Source organism: Hemitrygon akajei, chromosome 9 (genome assembly GCF_048418815.1).
Source record: "Hemitrygon akajei chromosome 9, sHemAka1.3, whole genome shotgun sequence".
In the NCBI taxonomy this organism is placed as follows: Eukaryota; Metazoa; Chordata; class Chondrichthyes; order Myliobatiformes; family Dasyatidae; genus Hemitrygon; species Hemitrygon akajei.
In genome coordinates this window covers 70,428,991-70,445,242 of record NC_133132.1, presented here as the reverse complement: position 1 = coordinate 70,445,242, position 16,252 = coordinate 70,428,991, and the positions used below count along the sequence as shown (strand labels likewise).

The following is a 16,252-nucleotide window of genomic DNA, read 5'->3' as shown; positions in this document are numbered from 1 at the left end:
TGTCAGTTGGCATGCTGAGGAAAACCTAAAACTTAACCAAATTTTCAATGCCTGTACATGAGGGAGTTTGGAGTCAAGAAAACATAACAACTCAATGCCCATGTCAACAAAAACCTCCTCTTCCCCCTCATCCCAACATTTCTTGTTATTTCTGAAAATCTCCAACATCTAGTTATTAATGACATTGCCTAATGGTCTAGTTCTTGAAAGTGACAAACAGGTCAATAAAGTGGTGGAGAAGGTTTCCCTTCATAGACCAGGGCTCAGAATATACAAGTTAAATTGCTCTTTATGATTCTTTTTTAATAAATGACTTGGATGAGGAATTGGAAGGGGGGGGTTAGTAAGTTTGCAGATGACATGAAGCTTGGTGGTGTAGATAGTATTGAAGATTATCATGGATTACAACAGGACATAGACAGGCTTCAGAGCTGGGTTTAGAAATGGCAGATGGTGTTCAAACTAGAAATGTATGAAGTGATACTCTTTGCAAGGTCAAATTTGAAGGCAGAGTACAGGGTTAATGACATGATTCTTAGCAGTGTGGAGGAACAGAGGAATCTTGGAGGACCAAGTCCATAGATCCCTCAAAGTTGCTGTGCAAGCTGATATGGTGTAATGGCCTTCATTAGTCAGGGGATCTAGTTCAAGAGCTGTAAGGTAATTTTGCACCTCTATAAAACTCTGGTTACACCATATGGAGCACTGTGTTCAGTTCTAGTTGCCTCACTACAGGAAGCAATGTGGAAGCTTTAGAAAAGGTGCAGAGGTGATTTACTAGATGCTGCCTTGCATGCCTTATGAGAATAGCTTGAGGAAGCAGGGCTTTTCTCTTCAAAGTGAAGAGAGATGAAAGGTGACTTAATAGAGGTATATAAGATCATAAGAGACAAAGATAGAGTGGGCAGTCAGTGCCTTTTTCTCCAGGATGGAAATGGTTAATAAGAGAGGACATAATTTTAAGGCAAATATTGGAAAGTACGGTGTGGGGGGGGGGGGGGAATACCAGAGATAGGATTTTTTATACACAGAGAGTGATGAGTACATGAAACACACTGCTGGGGTGGTGGTAGATGCAGATATATTAAGGACATTGAAGAGACTCTTAGATAGGTACATGGATGGAAGTATTATGGAGGGCCATGTGGGAGGGAAGCGTTAGCTCAGTCTTGGAGTAGGTTAAGAGGCTGGCACAACATCGTGGACTGAAAGACCTGTAATGTGCTATACTGTTCTATAGGCACATGAAGGTGCAGAAAATAGCAGGATACAAACATAATGTAGATAGAAGGATCTGTTTAGTTAGGTGTTTAATTACTGGTAAATAGCTTGTCACAACATTGTACGCCAAAGAGCCTGTCCCTCAGCTGTACAGTTCTATATATTGCTGTAGTGACCAATAGGGATGTGGGTACTGGAAGGGGCAATTTAACTACTAAACCTTGGTTTTCCATAAAGCAAGATTTTAGCTGGTTCCCTTGTGGAGGGAGCTGGGCCTTCCCACAGCTAATCTGAGAGCAGGGCTGGATCATTACCTGCCTCTGTCCCACTTGGCTCCATCCAAGTTTCACCTGTCACCTAGCCGCCACTTAAAACAGTACTATAATCTTTGCCTCCACCACTTTCCCTGGCAGCACCTTCCAATCCCTGTGTAAAAAAAATCTTACCCCGTAAATCTCATTTAAACTCACCCCCTCTTATCTTAAAGCTATGTTCTCTAGCATTTGGCATTACCATCCTGGAAAAAAACTCTTGACTATCTACTCTATATACTCCTCTCATGATTTTTATTTATCTATCGGGTCACCCCTCTGCTCCTTACAACAAATATTCTCTAATGTTGGCAACGTTCCAGTGAGTCTCTTCTGAGACCTCTCCAAAGCCTCCAAACGTATAAACCAGAACTGCACACAATACTGCAAGAGAAGCAAAACCAAGTCTATACTCATATAGAGCTATGCAGCATGGAAACAGGCAACTTTACATAGCTGCAACAAAATTCTTAACTTTCATACTCACTGACGCACCTGATGAAGGTAGATACGCTGTATGCCTTCTTTACAACCATCTCTACTTGTCCTGCCACCTTCAGGGAGCTACGGATCAATATTCTTTAAGGACCATGCCACTTACTGTACATACTTACTTTTGACCTCTCAAAATACAACGTATCACACTAGTCCAGATTAAACTCCATCTGCCATTTCTCCACCCACATTTTATAACTGATCTGAATTCTACTGTATTCTTTGACAATCTTACTCTGTCCAAAACTCTGCCAATTTTTATGTTAGCTGAAGACATACTAATCATTTAAGTCCATATCATTTATATATATCACATACAAAAGCACTAATGCCTGTGGAACACACTGGTCACAGTCAGTATAACATCCCTCCACTACTTCCTTCTATCTTCTGTATGGGCAAGAACATTGCACATGGAATATAAGGTGCAGAAATACTTCAGTTCAGTGTTCAAGCCAGATAAGTAATGCACAGTAAAACTTCATTAGTCCAACAACCTTGAGACATTATTGCTTTCTGGACTTTTGGATGTTGTTCTTACCAATCCTCCAACACATTCTGAGTACACATTTTTCAGATGTTATAGAGTAGCATAAATTTCCAGCAGAGTCATTAAGTTTAAAGGGAACAGAAGAAACAAGGTCACAATAAGTTTTAAGGGAGAATTGGCAACTGAGCCAGTTTCAGTGAAGCATGCCTCAGTGAGTTCAAGAGTTAAATGGAGTGCAGGTGACAAAATCCTGGTGAGTTAAAGGGTATGTTGGAAGCAGAGTGCAATGTGTGTGAAATGCATCAACACCTGATGTGTCTGATGCCAAACCAGTGGGTTTTCCAAGCAATTGAACAGCAGATGGTCAGAAAATTATTGCATTTGTAAAATGGTGCGAGTTTCAGCAGTGCTGATGTTCATACAGACCAGGGTATGCTTTACACAAGTTACTGAAGGCCAAGATGCACTAGTCTTGGAACTTGAGAAGCGTTTAGGAGTATGAGTCTTATACTTATCATCAGAACTGACTCACACTGCACTACACTGACCCCTGTCAATCAAGCTTTATAAGATCCTTGTCAACTTGGATTATTTCTCCTAACTCAGGTCACGCTCAGTAATGACAGACATCAACGACAAAATCCACTGCTGCTTACTGCACGCCAACACAGCTTTCAGCTGACTTGAGGAGATGTGTTGAAGACCAAGACCTCAAACCATGAATTAAATTCATGATCTACCAGCTCATAGTAATCCCAACCCTGCTGTACATGTGCCCACCAATGATATCCCAAAGCATTGGATAAGCTTCATCAATGCAGCCCCTGGAAAATCTTCCAAATTTACTGTCAGTACAGATGAATCAATGGTAACATCTCCTCCCAGGCCAAGATCCCCAACATTGAGATTCTGGTGACATGCATTTATCAATAATGAGCATGTCCAATTGTTCTCGTGCCTGACGACAGACCACCAGAACTGGCACACTATGAGCTCTGACAAGACAAGTGATTCTCAGAAAGGGAATGTTTCAAGGACATTTTCAATGCTTCATTAAAAAATTATCATCTTCAATAACTTGTAAATTTCTGGCATTTTCAAGCTGCAGGAGAAATTCTGAGAAAAGATTCACCACCTTGAGGTCTCTCCAAAGCAGGGGGAGACCAAGAGCAAGCAGTAGCCCCCTGTCCAGTACCGCCAGTCCAGCTGCTGGCAGGGACTGTGGACCTCAAAAGGATTCATTAGAATCCAGTGACTCCAGAGGAAGAAAGTTCCTGGCTCAGAAAGACAGACTAACATAATTAACAGGGACTAGTATCAGGTAAATAAATCTGACAACCCCTTCAAAGCCGCAGTATGCATGTCTGCCCTGATTAGAGCAAAAGGAAGCTAAAGGGTAATCTCCAACAACTATTGCAACAGGGGAAGGCAGAGGAGATGACAAATGGACAAACAGATAATCTGCACTAGAATCACTATCATACTGATTTTGTTCGGCCTCCAGAAGCAAGCGAACAGACAAGAACTTTGCCTATTTGGACTGATAGTAATGTTTCCCATCAGAATGTAAATTAAAATTAAAACCAGGGTATCTACAAAATATGTCGGTGAGGACTAAGTCCCTGGCTCACAATATCACTGACAAGTTCATGTGTGCGAGGACTTACCTTTGTAGAATCTGTGCAAAAAATGAAATCAGAATCAGATTTATTATTACTGATTTATATGTCACTGAAATTTGTTCTACTGCAGCAACAGTACAGTACAAGGACATAAAAATTACTATAAATTACAATCTAAATAGTGAAGTAGTGGCATGGGTTCATACTCAGAAATCTAATGGTGCTGGAGACGACGCAGTTCCTGAATTGTTGCGTGTGGGTCTCCAGGCTCCTGTACCTCCTGCCCAATGGTAGTAATGAGAAGAGGGCATGGATACAGCTCAGTCCATCACAGGTGAAGCCTTCTCCACCAGTAAGTGCATCGAAAAGGAGTGCTGTTGTAGGAAAGCAGCATCCATCAAGGACCCCACCATCCAGCCCATGCTCTTTTCTCATTGTTTCCATCAGGAATGAGATAGAGAAGCCTTACATCCCACGCAACCAGGTTCAGAAACAGTTATTACCCCTCAGCCATTAGGCTCCTGAACCAGACTAGATAACTTCACTCACCCCAACACTGAACTAATTCCACATCCTATGGATTTATTTTCAATGACTCTACAACTAAAGCTCTTAATGTTTAATATTTATTTATTTATATTATTTGGCTTATTTTTATTTTTGTTTTTGTACCATTTGTTGCCTTTTGCACATTCGTCATTTGTCTTTGAGTGCAGTCTTGCATTGATATTATGGCATTTCTTCGTACTTACTGCAAATGCCCACAAGAAAATGAATCTCAGGGTAGTATATGGTCATATGTATGTACTTAGATAATAAATAAATTTACTTTGACCTTTATAAAACCCTGGTCAATCTTCTCTGTACCCTCTCCAGCGCTATCACATTTTTCCCATGTCTTTCTGACCAGAACTGCACTCAGTACCTCAGCTGGAGTACTGAGTGCAGTTCTGGTCAGAAAGACACGGGAAAAATGTGATAGCGCTGGAGAGGGTACAGAGAAGATAGACCAGAATAATTCCTGGATGAAGCAGTTCAATGTAGAGAAGCTGAGTCAGTTCTCCATCGAGCAGAGGAGGTTAAGAGGGGACAGGATTCAGGTACACCCAATTATTAGGGGTAGAAAGGGTAGACTGCACGTAACTTAACTTAAATCACAGACAGATAAAATTAGAGGACATAGGTTTAAAGTAATGGGGAAGAGATTCAGAGGAGATATTAGGAGGACCTACACCCAGAGTGGTGAGTAGTTATATTGCAATACCTGAGCGAGTGGTTGCAGTATTTAAGAAGAGTCTAGAGATGAACACTTGAACTGCTTAATCACAGAGGGTTATGGATCAAGTATTGAGCAGGGGATAAATGTGGACGAGTGCTCACTGGTCAGTGTGGATGGGTTTTGCTGAATGGCCTACTATGCTGTACGATTCTATGATCTAAGATATTTCTCTGTTTGCATTTGTGATATCAACATTGTCTATTTTAAGGAGTTAATGCTGTCCCTCAATATCTTCTTTTTTTGTATAACAGTCACTAAAGGTTTACTTTAATATCCCTTGTAAGTTTCTTTTCAGAACCCTTTTTATTGCATGTTACCTTTTCTGTTCTTTGTTCTCTCCTAGTTCCGACCTCTGCAGTTTGCTTTATTTGTCAAGCAGAGCTCTTGGTCCTGCAGGGCAAACTACTATACGTCAGCAATTGACATAATGAGGCCAGTAGAGCTGCTATCTGCCACCTGGGATTAGAAACTGACAAAGGTTCAGAATTTCACCCAGCAAAACTACCCAACACTTAACTATTGAGTCCTGACACTGGATTGTTGCTTGTTCTGAAATAAAATTGTGAATGATAGAGAAAAAAAGCAGCCAACAGTCTGCTGGAGAAGCTCAGAAAGTCAAACAGCATCTCTAGGGTGGAAGGAATTGATGATGTCTTCAGGTTGAAACCCTGGAATAGGAAAAAAGTGAGGCCACACATGAAGAACTGAATCCAGTTTTGTCCACCTACTATATGAAAAATGTTACTATGGTGGAAGGAGTGCAGAAAATACCTTGAATTCAGCAAGGCATTTGACAAGGTACCCCATGCAAAGCTTGATTGAGAAAGTAAGGAGGCATGGGATCCAAGGGGACATTGCTTTGTAGATCCAGAATTAACTCGCCCACAGAAGGCAAAGAGTGGTTGTAGATGGGTCATATTCTGCATGGAGGTTGGTGACCAATGGAATGCCTCAGGGATCTGTTCTGGGACCCCTACTCTTTGTGATTTTGATAAATGACCTGGATGAAGAAGTGGAGGGATGGGCTAGTAAATTTGCTAATGACACAAAGGTTGGGGTATTGTTGATAGTGTGGAGGGCTGTCAGAATTACAGTGGGACATCGATAGAATACAAAACCGGGCTGAGAAGTGGCAAATGGAGTTCAACCCAGATAAGTGTGAGGTGGTTCATTTTGCTAGGTCAAATATGATGGCAGAAAATAGTATTAATGGTATGACTTCTGGCAGTGTGGAGGATCAGAGAGATCTTGGGGTCTGAATCCATAAGACACTCAAAGCTGCTGTGCAGGTTGACTCTGTGGTTAAGAAGGCATATGGTGCATTGGCCTTCATCAATCGTGGGATTGAGTTTAAGAGCCGAGAGGTAATGCTGCAGCTATAGGACCCTGGTCAGACCCTACCTGGAATACTGTGCTCAGTTCCGGTCGCCTCACTACAGGAAGGATGTGGAAACCATAGAAAGAGTGCAGAGGAGACTTAAAGGATGTTGCCTGGATTGGAGAGCATGCCTTATGAGAATAGGCCAAGTGAACTTGGCCTTTTCTTCTTGGAGCTACAGAGGATGAGAGGTGACCTGATGGCGATGTATAAGATGATGAGAGGCATTGATCGTGTGTATAGTCAGAGGCTCCTTCCCAGGGCTGAAATGTCTAGCAAGAGAGGGCACAGTTTTAAGATGCTTGGAAGCAGGCACAGAGGAGATGTCAGGGGTAAGTTTTTTTACGCAGAGGGCGGTAAGTTCATGGAATGGGCTGCCAGCGACAGTCATGGAGGTGGATACGATAGGGTCTTTTAAGAGACTCCTGGATAGGTACATGGAGCTTAGAAAAATAGAGGGCTATGGGTAAGCCTTGGTAGTTCTAAGGTAAGGACATGCTGTAGGTTTTCTACATTTCTATGTTTCTAAAAGATTTACAAGGATGTTGTCAAAACTCAAGACTGAGTAATAGAGAGAGGATGGATAGGATAGGCCTTGTTCCTTAGAGTGTAGGAGACTGAGGGGTGATCTTATAGAGGTGTATAAAATCATGAGGGGCATTGATAGGGTAAATGGACTTAATCTTTTCCCCATGATTAGGGAATCAAGAACTAGAGGACATAGGTTTAAGGTGAGTGGGAAAATGTTTAATAGGAACATGAGAGACAACATTTTTTACACCAAGCAAATAAAGTGTAAAAGCCACAGAGGAAGTGCAGTCGAGATAAACAATAAAGAGCAAGATCATAACTGTGAGGTCGAGATCATCTTCAAAAGTTCAAAGTTCAAAATAAATTTATTATCTATTTATTCCCATATACTACCTTAAGATTCATTTTCTTACAGGCATTCATGATAAAACAGAGAGTACAATAGAATCAATGAAAAACTACACACAAAAAAAAAGACTGACGAATATGATGTATTAGCATGGATAGAGGATTGGTTAACTAATAGATAGCAGAGAGTTGGGGTACATGGGTGTTACTCTGGTTGGCAATCAGTGGTGAGCGGTGTGTCGCAGGATTCGGTGCTCGGCCCGCAATTGTTCACGATATACATTAACAATCTGGAAGAGAGGAACTGAGTGTAGTGTATCTAAGTTTGCTGATGATACTAAATTGAGTGGAAAAGCAAACTGTGCAGAAGATACAGAGAGTCTGCAGAGAAACATAGATGGGTTAAGTGAGTGGGCAAGGTTCTGGCAGATGGAATATAATGTTGGTAAATGCGAGGTAATCCACTTTGGAAGAAAAAAATGAAAAAGCAGATTATTATTTAAATGGTAAAAAAATTGCAGCATACTGCTGTGCAGAGGGACTTGGGAGTGTTTGTGCATGAATCACACAAGGTTGGTCTGCAGGTGCAGCAGGCTATCAAGAAGGCAAGTGGAATGTTGGCTTTCATGGCTAGAGGGATTGAATTTAAGAGCAGGGAGGTTATGCTGCAATTGTACAGGGTACAGGTGAGGCCGCATCTGGAGTACTGCATGCAGTTCTGGTTTCCTTACTTGAAGAGGAATATACTGGCTTTGGAGGTGGTGCAGAGGAGGTTCACCAGGTTGATTCCAGAGTTGAGGGGGTTAGACTATGAGGAGAGATTGTGTTGCCTGGGACTGTATTTGCTGGACTTCAGAAGAATGAGAGGAGATCTTATAGAAACATATAAAATTATGAAATGGATAGATAAGGTAGAGGCAGAAAAGTTGTTTCCACTGGTAGGTGAAACTAGAACTGGGGGACATAGCCTCAAGATTTGGGGAAGTAGATTTAGGATGGGGATGAGGAGTTTTTGGAGAGAGTGGTGAATCTGTGGAATTCTCTGCCCAATTTTGTGTTTTATATTTGTAATTAATTTAGATTACATTGCAGAGATCTGTTTTCACTTTGACATAAAAGAGTCTTTTTCTGTTGATCGGTGTCAAAAAAGCCAAATTAAATCCACTGTGATTCCATGTTGTATAACAATAAAACATGAAAACTTTCCAGGGAGATGAATACTTTTGATAGGCACTGTATCATTATATGAATTGGTAGATAGTCTCAGTGGGCTGAATGGTCCATTCCTGCTCTTAATTATTTTTGTTTCTGTACACCCAACGGGAAGCCGATGGTAGAAACCATGAGGATAGACAACCAAAGGCTGAAGCCTGGCAGAAAGCAGTTGAGGGGTGGAGTGTTAAGTGAAGGTGATAGCCATGCAGATAGGCATCCAATGGCATGCTGACACTTTATTAACATTTGGCTGCACTACATTTGGAATATCGTGAGCAATTCCGGGTCCCATATCTATCGAAAGATATGCTGGCCTGGGAGAGGGTCCAGAGGAGGTTCACACGAATGATCCCAAGAATGAAAGGCTTAAAATGAAGAGTATTTGATACCTCTGTGTCTGTACTCAATGGATGTGTTGGGCGGGCATCAGCTGAGGGAACAAAGCACTGAGTAAAACAGTACAGGTCTCCTTAAAATCTAGCAATTCTTTGGGATTAATTTAACCCATTATCAGGAAATAGGGCATACGTAGAAGAGAAGTTAGAAGAGAGCACAGTCTTTTTACTAGTGTTGTGGTATCAGGAACTAAAGGGCACAGGTTTAAAGTGAGAGGGGAGATACAGGAGCAACTTGCTCACTAAGATGATGGTCATTGTATGGAATGAGCTGCCAAAGGAAGTGGCTGGCATAGGTACATTAACAACATTTAAAGAATATTTGGACAAGTACATGAATAGCAAAGGTTTAGAAGGATATGGGGTCAAGACAGACAAGTGGGACCAGTTTTGCTGGGAAACTTGGTCGGTGCGGACCTAATGGTCTGCAGGGCCTGTTTCCATGCTGTATAACTGAAGGATGACTAGAGATCTCCTTGAAGCCTTTTGGATACCGAAAGCCCTGCATAAAATGCATGTGGAAAGGGCATTTCCATTAGTAGAAAAGTCTAGAAATAAAGGGATGTCCCTTTAAAACTAAGATAGGAAGGAAGTTTTTCAGTCAGAGGGTATTGAACCTGTGGAATTTGTTGCCACCGAGGGGAGTACAGGCCAAGTATTGGGTGCATTGAAGACAAAGACTGGATCATAAGGGGGTTAAGGGTTACAGGGAGAAGGTGGAAGAATAGAGTTAAAAAAGGACCAAATTCTGCTCCTTGCACTCAATGTAAGAAGACAATGTGGACATAAGGAAGGGAAAGACGAAGGAACACATACCAATTCTCACAGAGGGACCAGATGTGCAGAGAGGGAGCAGTTTCAATTTCCTAGGTGTCAAGATCTCTGAGGACCTAACCTGGTCCTCAAAGGCAGGACAGTGACTATACTTCATCAGGAGTTTGAAGAGATTTGGAATGTCAACAAAAACATTCAAGAACTATAGATGTACCGTGGAGAGCTTTCTGATAGGCTGCATCGCTGTCTGGTGGGGGAGGGGGGAGGGTGGGCTACTATACAAGACCGAAAGAAGTGCAGAGGGTCGTAAATTTAGTCAGCTCTATCTTGGGTACTAGCCTACAAAGCACCCAGGACATCTTCAAGGAGTGGTGTCTCAGAAAGGCAGCGTCCATTATTAAGGGCGCCCAGCACCCAGGGATGCCCTTTTTTCATTGTTACCATCAGGTAGGAGGTACAGAAGCCTGAAGGCACACACTCAGCAATTCAGGAACAGCTTCTTCCCCTCTGCCATCTGATTCGTAAATGGACATTGAACCCATGAATGCTACCTCACTTTTTTGATATGTTATTTCTGTTTTTGCACAATTTTTAATCTATTCAATATACATATAGTTAATTATTTATTTACTTTTCTTCTATATTATGAATTGCATTGAACCGCTGCTGCAAAGTTACCAAATTTCACAACATATGCCAGTGATAATAAACCTGATTCTGATTCTGCTTCTAGATCTTATCTTAAAGGACAGAGTACGCAGGGCACCAATCAGATAGGCAAACAATGAGAGGACCAAGGGTGCAGGATATTACTTGGATGGACAACCAGTGACAGAAATGACGGTGAAGGCCATGATTTAAATGAACAACCAATGAAAGGTTTAAGGGTCCAAGGCATCATTCAGATTAACACCTGATGACAGAATACGGATATGGGCAGTAATGGCAAGAGTAACCCACATAGCTAAGGATTGAAAAGTGGTATAGGAGGAATAAAAAAAGATACCTTTTGGGGTGGCATAAGTTGCCTGCATTCTACGTAGTAAATTTTCCTGAATTTACGACCTGCCCTGCAGGCTGAAAGGATCTGTGGACACTCTCTGTACATTATTCAGTATTTCCCCATGGATTGAGTACTCCCTTGTCGTCTTGTTTGTCCCACATTCTCTAGATTAAATTCCACTTGGCTTCTTTCTGTCGATTCCAGCAGTCTTTGATTTCCAAAAACTGACACTATTCATCTCTTCCAAAACTAGTAATGAACCTTGCACAGAAGCAGGGCAAAACCTCAAAAGCAAATGTGTATGGATAATATACTGCAAGAAGGGATAATGCTAGTACTTAAACAACTGCACAGCTATAATGAAGAGAAAACGAGATATGTCAGGTGAATGCGGTGGCCAGCCAAGAGAATTTGGAAAGAGCCCACATGGGTAGGGCAGGGTAGCAGAACTGGCTGAATTACTTAGGTCAATATAAATTTGACAGGCCAAATGGCCTTCTTCATGATAACTATTCTGAAATTCTCTCACTGCATCTGCTTATAATATCCACTTGGCAGGCAATCAGCTGTACAGGGATGGACTGAGTTTCCACGTTTTAATTAACAATAGGGCTAATGATAACATCGCAGCTAATAACATAATCTGAAATACCACCCAGTCTCTGCTGAGAAAACTGCATTCACTCTGCTAAAGCAGAGAAAGACATTTACACCATACTGTAAGGCAATTTAGTGCCAAATTCTTTTAACTTATATTTATTACAACACAGAAAGAGACCATTACACTTATCAATTCCATGCTGGCTTCCAATAGATCAATCACATCAGTCCCTTTCCCTATCTGTGTCTTTCTCTCTATCCCTGGAACTTACACTCTCACTTTCTCAAGGCCATTAACTCCCCCTATAATGGGAGAAAACCTGCGCATACAAACCCCACCCAGACAGCACAGGATATTAGGACTGAAGTGGAGTGCTGGAGATGTAGTAAGCAGCACTAATTTGAGTAATAGCTTACTACTCGAGTGATCTAAAAGAATCTCACAATAAAATGTACTCCTCCCATAACGATGTATCTTCTTCCTCTGCTTCACACCTCTATGACTGCCATGATATTGTTACACAGAATGAGTGAGGCCTAAACAACAACAAAGGATCAGTTGATAGAGTGGCCAGGACAACGGTAGATAAAATTTAATTCAGTTAAGTACGAGGTGATGAGCATATTAGAGCAGGAGATAGACAATGAATGATAGGTCCCTAAGAGTACAAAAGTTCAAAGTTCAAAAAAATTCCAAGTAAATTTATTATCAAAGTACATAATGTACACACCCCTGAGATTCATTTTCTTGCGTGCATTCACAGTAAATACAAGAAACACAATAGAATCAAAGAAAGACCACACCCAACAGGACAGACATACAACCAATGTGCAAAAGACAACAAACTGCATATACAAAAAGAAGGAAAAATAATAACGTTTATGGGGCTCATCAGCCGTGGTTGGCAGTACATCTAGGAGAACTCTGCTCTCAAACCTCTGCAGTCTTGTGGCTATACCTACTCATGGGAATGGCTTTAGGAGTAAATCCTGAGGAAAATTCCAGAGCTGGAGTCCCTAAGGCAGTCTAACACTGAGTTCAGCACAACTGGCAACTCCTGTGACACCACTGGTGCCAAACTGTATCAATCTCTGCTGGTCCTGTGCAGATAGGTGTTCGCTGCTACATGAGCAACTGTTTTCTCTCCATATCATACTGCCCTGGCTTGTTTACCAGCTTGCCTATCATGTGTTACGAACCCCGTAACTGGGTCACTTACCAGCAAAGATAGAGAGGTCCGTTGAAGTCTGATGATACTATTTTTAACAGCATTTATTAGTAAAAATACACAAAAATAATATTGATGCAAATATACAGATAATATACATCATCAATACTAAATCTAAAAGTGCGGGTATAATAATAATCAATAAGAAATAAGCTCTATCGTTATCTAGGGGATAATGTATTGTCTGATGGAAATATAAAGTTCACTCAGTTCATGCAGGCTGCAGCCGTTGGGGACCGCTGTGTTGTAATAGTTGGAGAGAGAGAGAGAGATTTGGAGAAAAACTTGCCGGCTTTCCTTTTATTATTTTGATCCGTCAGGAGTCTCGTTGTCGTGGCCGTTCACTTGTGGCCTCTCCTTTTCGCTAAACCGTTCTTCCGTGATGAGCCCGCCACCCTGGCAAGGGAGGACGCACACGAGCTCTCACCGGCGTTCGCTATAAAACGCTGTCACGGGATTTCCAGCGTTTCTCCTGGTGCGTCTAAAGGGGTTGTTCCCCAGACCCTCTTTTATCCTTACTCACGGGGTCTCAGATGTCAATCAGGTTGGGATGATGCAATCCCTCAACCAGACCACTCTGGTTGTCCCCTGAAGGTTTTCAATGAATAGTACAGTACTCAATACACAATTCCGTCTCCAAGAGACAATGGCCGTTATCAGTGGCTCCGTTCCGCTGAGGCCAGGACACATTCCAAACCTTGTGTATTCCGTGTGTCTCTCTCTCATTTCCTGGGTCCCAGACCCGAATTAATAGCGATCTTACAATTCTCAAAAAGGAGGGTGCGACTTTGTACCCTTCGGCCCCTCAGAGTTGCTTCACATTCATAACACATGTAAACAACTAGGACACAATATCCGTGGTCAATCCCAACCATGGAGGGCCTCACAAAAAAAAGCAGTAAGTATTGAGAACATGAGATAAACAGTCCTTGAAAGAAGTCTATAGGTTGTGGAAACAGGTCAGTGATGGGGCGAGTGAACTTGAGTGAAGTTTTCTACTCTGGTTCAAGACCCTGATGGCTGAGTGGAAATAACTGTACCTGAACCTACTAGTGTCAGTCCTCAGGCTCCTGTACATCCTTACTGATGGCAGCAGTGAGAAGAGAGCATAGTCTGGATGGTGGGATGTGCTCAGTGGTGGAAAGGCTTTACCTATGATGGACTGGATCATATCCACTACTTTTTGAATGATTTTTCCATGCAAGCACATTGTTGTTTCCATTCCAGGCCGTTATGTAACTGGTTAATATACTCTCCACCACACCCTATAAAAGTTTGTCAGAGTTTTAGATGACATGCTGAATCTTTGCAAACTTCTTACGAAGTAGAGGCACTGCTGTGCTTCCTTCAAAATGGCACTTACATGCTGGACGAGGGAGAGATCCTCTGAAATGATAACACTGAGGAATTTAAAGTTGCTGACTCACTCCACCTCTGATCCCCTATGAGGACTGACTCATGAACCTCTGGTTTCCTCCTCCTTAAGTTAATAATCAGCTCTTTGGTCTTGCTGACACTGAATGAGAGTTTGCTGTTGTGGCACCACTCAGTCATATTTCCAATCTGCCTCCTGTATGTTGATTGTCATCACCTTTGAATCAGCCAACAACAGTGGTGTTGTCAGCAAAACTTAAATATGGCATTACAGCTGTGCTTAGCCTCACAGTCATAAGTATAAAGTGAGTAGAGCAGGGAGCTAAACACACAGTCTAGTGGTGCACCTGCGCTGATGGAGATTGTAGAGGAGGTGCTGTTGCCGATTCGAACTGAGTGGGGTCTGCAAGTCAGAAAATTGAGGATCATTTGCACAAAAAAGTATTGAAGCAAGGTCTTGAAGCTTATTGATTAGTTTTGAGGAGATGATAGTATTGAATGCTAAGCTGTAGTTAATGAAGAGCATCCTGATGTATACACCTCCACTGTCCAGATGTACCGGGATTGAGAAAATAGTTAATAAAATGGTATCTGCTGCTGATTTGCACATTTGAATGGGTTGAAGTTACTTTCCAGACAGGGAGCTTATAAGTTTCATCACCAACCTCTCAAAGCAGTGGATGTAAGTGCAACTTCATTACAGTGGATGTAAGTGCAACTTCATTACAGTGGATGTAAGTGCTACTGGAATAGAATAGAGAGCAAGGAATAGAGTTCACAAAGTTCAAGGATCTCTGAAGGTAGCAAAACATATAGATAAAAAATTCAGGAAATACACTTATCTTTATAAGAACATGAGAAATAGAAGCTAGAGTAGACCATTTGGCCTATTGAACCTTGTCCACCATTCAATTAGATGATGTCTCATCTGTTTGTCCACTCAGTTCCTCATAAAACCTAATTCCTCTATTATCCAAAAATCCATCTAACTATAAGGCCAGAAGTAGGCCATTCCCCTCATCAAGTCTGCTTTGCCATTCAATCATGGGCTGCTCCAATTCTTCCAGTCATCCCCACTCCCCTGCTTTCACCCCATACCCTTTGATGCCCTGGCTAATTAAGAATCTATCTATCTCTACCTTAAATGCACCCAATGACTTGGCCTCCACAGCTGATCATGACAACAAATTGAACAAATTTACCACCCTCTCTCTGACTTAAGTAATTTCTCCGCATCTCTGTTCTAAATGGACTTCCTTCAATCCTGAAGTCGTGCCCTCTTGTCCTGGACTCCCCTACCATGGGAAATAACTTTGCCACATCTAATCTGTTCAGGCCTTTTAACATTTTGGAATGTTTCTATGAGATTCCCCCTCATTCTCCTGAACTCCAAGGAATACAGCCCAAGAGCTACCAGATGTTCCTCATATAGTAACCCTTTCATTAACATGCAGTTAAATATATTTAATTGTATCTTAAATATATTTAATGAGTGGTCTGTACTGCTTGCTTGGCAGAGAATTCCACAGATTTACTACTCTCCGACATGCCAATTGAATCTGACTATTTTATAGGTTAATTGTTGTCACTAAAATATACGAATTCTAATCTGAGATCTCTAGTACGGGATTACTACAACTTTTTCCTTTGTTCCTTTTCTTTGTACTCTCAGTGCATCTTTCTTGTTCATTTTTTGCTCTTGTAAAACTAATAAAACAGCAGCAAGCAATAAGTTTTATGCCTATTCTTGCCATCCAAAGAACCTTTGAATCAAAATAGCATCAGGATCCAACAAGAGCGAGAAACAACCTGTTGAATGTTTTAGGTATTCTCAGTTTTTTTTCTGATTTCCATCATATGGTTTTGTTTTCAATTTAGAGGCCTAGGTCCCTCTGTTCTACCAGTGTAACGCACCAAGCTTCATTGGTCAGGGCACTGAGTATAGGAGTTGGGATATTATGTTGCAGTTGTATATATCATTAGGAGC

At 41.6% G+C, this 16,252-nt stretch overlaps 1 protein-coding gene across 6 annotated transcripts in view; it reads right to left on the bottom strand.

The window, feature by feature from the left end:
* LOC140733225 (phosphofurin acidic cluster sorting protein 1-like) overlaps positions 1 to 16,252 on the bottom strand; it is a 279,192-nt gene that overhangs the window by 100,795 nt on the left and 162,145 nt on the right. The window lies entirely within an intron of this gene.